Source organism: Neophocaena asiaeorientalis, unplaced genomic scaffold (genome assembly GCF_003031525.2).
Source record: "Neophocaena asiaeorientalis asiaeorientalis breed wild unplaced genomic scaffold, Neophocaena_asiaeorientalis_V1.1 scaffold106, whole genome shotgun sequence".
Taxonomy (NCBI): domain Eukaryota; kingdom Metazoa; phylum Chordata; class Mammalia; order Artiodactyla; family Phocoenidae; genus Neophocaena; species Neophocaena asiaeorientalis.
The window spans coordinates 4,525,078-4,529,915 of record NW_020172597.1 but is presented as its reverse complement, the minus strand read 5'-3'; the positions used below and the strand labels follow the sequence as shown (position 1 = coordinate 4,529,915).

The 4,838-nt window shown below is 46.1% G+C and overlaps 1 long non-coding RNA gene across 3 annotated transcripts in view; it reads right to left on the bottom strand.

The window, feature by feature from the left end:
• The window catches only part of LOC112395519 (uncharacterized), a 23,075-nt gene extending 18,733 nt beyond the window's left edge, over positions 1 to 4,342 (bottom strand). For 2 of the 3 annotated variants that reach the window (XR_003002399.1, XR_003002400.1), the window contains exons 1-3: positions 4,289 to 4,342; positions 3,470 to 3,652; positions 3,215 to 3,270 (exon numbers count right to left, since the gene is read on the bottom strand). This is a non-coding gene — a long non-coding RNA (uncharacterized LOC112395519). The remainder of the gene's footprint in view (positions 1 to 3,214; positions 3,271 to 3,469; positions 3,653 to 4,288) is intronic. The other variant, XR_003002401.1, reaches the window with a different exon arrangement.
• Between the last annotated feature and the right edge of the window lie 496 nt (positions 4,343 to 4,838).

Here is a 4,838-nt window from a genome sequence, read left to right as displayed (position 1 = left end):
CCTCTCCCCACAAAAAAAAAAAAAAAAAAAAAAAAAAAAAAAAACAAACAAAAAAAGAAAGGAGGGGAAAATACAGGAAAAATGGACAAATAAAATTAAAGTGCAAGACAGTACAAACACATCAAATATATCAATAACTACACTAAATGCAAACAGACTAAACTTGCTAGTTAAAAAGGTGCTGATTATCAGATTGAGGGGGGAGGGGACAGAATTCAGCTATAAGCAGTTAATGAGAGATATACCTAAAGCATAAGGCCCTGAAAAGGTTGAAATAATGGAAAAAGGTAAACCAGGTAAATAATAAACAAAAGAAAGCAAGAATAGCTATACTAATATCGAACAGAATACCTTTCTAGACACAAAACATCACTGGTGATATAAAAGGTCACTACACAGGGATAAAAGCTTTAATTCTCCATGAAGATATAACAACTCAACTTGTATGTACCTCATAAAACATCCTCAAAGTAATATATTTTTTAAAATGGAAGTACTACAGAGAGAAATTGACATATCTACTACTCAAAGAGATTCCACACACTTTTTTTCCTCAATTCTTGATGGGTCAAGCAAACAAAAATAAATCAATAAAGATACAAAAATTTTAAACAAGTCAGATCTTATGGACACCTATAGACAGTTTTAAAAATTGTAGAGAAGTATTAAAAATTACGGGATGGGCTTCCCTGGTGGCACAGTTCGTGCCCCAGTCCGGGAAGATCCCACATGCAGTGGAGCGGCTGGGCCCGTGAGCCATGGCCGCTGAGCCTGCGTGTCCGGAGCCTGTGCTCCGCAACGGGAGAGGCCACAGCAGTGAGAGGCCCGCGTACCGCAAAAAAATAAATAAATAAAATAAATAAATAAAATGAAAATTAGGGGGAAATGCTGTTAAGTAATTTCTAACTAACATTATTATCTATGACCTAGGTTGCTTAGCACCAGATTTCTGTTGGTAACAAGAAAGTTGAGATGCTCCTTTACCATGCTGAAGAAAAGTCCTCAGACCCTCTCTGGTAGAAGAAAAAGAACACCCATAGCCCAGCCCAAGGGTCATCCTTGGATTTTAAAGAACACAAACCCTGGTCAATGAATAAATACACTCACTTTATTTGGGAGGATCCTGAGGCTTCAAGATATTTCTGAAGATAAGTGTTCCGTTATGGATATGGAAAGAGCACTACATATGAGGAGTAATAGATGGGGGTTTAAGTTTTGTTTTTTCCAAAAGTAACCATCTGACATTGGATGAAGGTAAGGAGGATGATAAGGATGATAAAGATTTATTCAATAGATATTTATTGTGTACCTACAATGCATCAGATATTGTTCTTGACTCTGGGGATACATTAGTGAATAAAACAGACAAACACTGCCCCGGTGGAACTAGCTTACATTCTGTCAGTATGTGACAGGGAAGAAACATAATACATAAGTATACTATATAGTAGGTTAGAGGGTGATATGAAGGTTAATTTTATATGTCAACTTGGCTGGGCCACATTGCCTAGATATTTGGTCAAACATTATTCTGAAAAAATAAACAAACAAACATTATTCTGGATGTTCCTGTGAGGGTTTTTTAGATGAGATGAACATTTAAATGGGTGGACTTTGAGTAAAGCAGATTGCCCTCCTTAATGTGGGTTGTCCACAACCAATAAATTGAAGGTCTTAATGGAATAAAGACTGACCTCCCTAAAATGAGAATGAATTGTGCCAGCAGAAGGTCTAAAAAAAAAAAGTTGAGGGGTTTCCCTGGTGGCACAGTGGTTGAGAGTCTGCCTGCTGATGCAGGGGACATGGGTTTGTGCCCCGGTCCGGGAAGATCCCACATGCCGTGGAGCGGCCGGGCCCGTGAGCCATGGCCACTGGGCCTGCGCATCCGAAGCCTGTGCTCCGCATCCCCAAAAAAAAAAAAAAAAAAAAAAGTTGGTACCTTCCCACTTACCTTTAGAGAATATACATTCTACTCAAGCACACATGAAACACTGTAAAAATTGATCATAAACTAGGCCATAAGGCAATTATAAACAACAAAAAACAGTAAAGACTTGAAAGAGGTATGGAAGTTCATATACAGGTATCCTTGCTATCTGCCACTTGGTTTTCATGAAAGACCTACATTAAGACCTACATTAGCACCTGTTTTCGCTAACAGAAAGAAATCTGAAAAGCATTTTCACTTTCATGAAGAAAAACAAAAATCAAAAAAACCATTCAGCACTTGTTTTGCAAAGAGTCATTACAGAGGCAGCACATACCCGGGGCTGCTAGAGTGGCACTGCCAAACTTCTTTCCCAGGAACTTCACTCAGCATCAAGCTTCCATAACTTTGAACTGTGTCTGTGAGCATCTGTGCTTTATCTCGATTTATTTTGTGCGTCCATTAGCAAGATGTGTCCTAAAGTAATTGCTTCTTTCCACCATTACGGCTTTGGAAAGGTTTCATAGGAACACCCTACTTTCAGATAGTGGAGGAAACCTGTAGTACTCAAATTTTCTCTAGCTCACCTCCTTCAGTCTTCCTCAATCACCCCAGTGCACACTGATTTTTTCCCCTCCTCTAGCACTGTTATCACTGAGTGCAGTCTTCAAAGTGACACTTAAGAGTGGCTTCTTTTCATATTACTCATTGTATATGTGAGTAATAATCACTATTTTATACATGTACATATTAATCTCCCCCAAAGAAACCACACACTTTGAAGTAAGAATTGTATCTAAGTCAGTTTGTTTTGCTCTTACAAATAAATGAGCACAGAGCAGCCATGACGAAGCAGATAAATGAATGAGCAACATGTTAGGGAGAGAAGAGACCTAACCTAAAGAAGGGCACCAGGCAAGAAAGTGCATTCCTTTCAGAGTCCTTCATTTCACAGATTAGGCCCAGCCCTCAAGGTGTGCACAATTCAGGCTCAGTCCCTGGATGAGAAGACTTGTCCACTGACAACATGTACAGCATAGGCAATGGGCCTAAAGACAAATCTGGCTCCACCATTTCATAGCTTGGTGAACTTGACAGGTCTCTAAACCTCACAGAGCCAGCTGCTACATCTGCAAAATGGAAATAATGTCCACTTCTCACAACTGTTGTGAGTATCAAAAGAAAAAGTCAATGTTGAGTATATCCAGCACATCCATAAATGTGTTTCCTTCTCCTTTTCTTCAAGAGTATGTATACCGGGACCAAGAAAGGAAATATGCATCTCACCTGGGAACTGGTCATCTCTTGTTCCTCAGCAAGGTAAAGGAGTTAAGGAGGCAAAGCTGGAAAAGAAAGGAGCCATGAGACAAGCCTGCCTTGCAGCCCCCAGAGTGGCCAGCCTCACCCGAACCATTCCCTCAACCAGCCTGCCCTACGTTGCCTTCTCCTCTCCACACTACAGAGTGTTCACCACCTCAGGTAAGAGATGGGGAACAGTCTATTCTAAGTCCACGGTCTCTCCCTGTTCTCTGAAGGTGTCACCTGACCCAAGCCTTGCTGAGGAACGTCCACAGCCCCAGCAGCTCCAGAACCACTTCCTCCTCCAGACCCTGGTCTTGGCTAGTAGTTTTGGCAGGAAGCCTCAGGTCACAGGTGTATCCTCTCAAGATGGGGTCCAGCTGCCTGAGGAGTTGCAGTCTTCTTTCCTACCAGCATGGCTTGTTCCTGTGGGCTCAAGAACAGCAAGAGTGCCACAGTCGGAAATCCAGCCGGGCTCAAAGTTACACTAAGCGTCTCCCAGGATACATACGGAGGAACTCCGGCTAGGGACCTCTGGACACCGGGACTGCAAAGCCGGCGGCCAAATACTTGAAGGAGAAACCCGAGACATCAGAGGGTGGAAGCGCCCGCACACACTGCTCTGGGGGAGATACGCGGATGACCCGCCCCGCAGATATGCTGCGATCGCAGCCCCGACCTGGGGGCGCCCACAGCCGGGAGCAACGGGGCACAGGGAGCTAAGCCAAGGCTGGAGTCTGAAGGAGAAGGGGATCCTGGAGCCACGGGGCGGGGGGGAGGGGGGGTTCCACGAACGCTCCTGTCTGCGGTGAGCAGAGCCGGTGACTGTGCCTGCTTTAGAGAACCTGGTAGGATCTGACCCTCCACAGCCAAATCACGAGTGACACACTCTTTCGGGGACCATCGCTCCCGGGGCCCCAGACTTGGGGCTTCAAGTCCCTCAATCCCACCCCTACTCTGGCCCTCTGATATCCATCTTCCCTTTGAACCTGAGTGCCCCCCCTCTGAACCCCAGTCTTGCCGGAAGTAGCTCCTGCCGCTGCCAAGAGCCGCCAGACTCACCTGGCTCAAGCCGGGTCCCGGGTCTCTGGTCTCCCGGCCCGGGGCCAAGCCCGCTGGGGCTGTACTGCGCCTGCGCGGAGAGAGCCCGGCGTCTCCCACAAGACCCCGCGGCGCGCCGCCTCGGTCGCTCCCGCCGCTGTCTCCATCGCATGTGCCCCTGGCTGTGGCGTGTGGAGGGTTCTCCTTCAGCCTTGCCAAGGGCTAGAAACGCCACTTTTTAGTTTCAGTTCCTGGGATCCTACAGTGACAGTGCCATGTAGAAGTTTGCGACCTACTACGGAGGTTTGAGTGGGGAGGGGAGGGTGTGCAGGCTGGGTGAGACTGCGCGCTGGGACTTCTCCCCCTCACGCTTGGGAGCCTGGCTTTGTTGTCAAACCCAAGTTCATGTGCCCAATCAATGCCCAGTGAGACCAGGGTTTGGAGCCAAGAAAACAGGGCTGAGCGAGGAGAACAGGGCAACAGGGTGGCTCATGATCAAAAGACCTGCGATCCCTGATGACTTGGAGGAAGAGTGTTTATACGCAAACTTTCGGGGTGGGGGGGGGGTGTT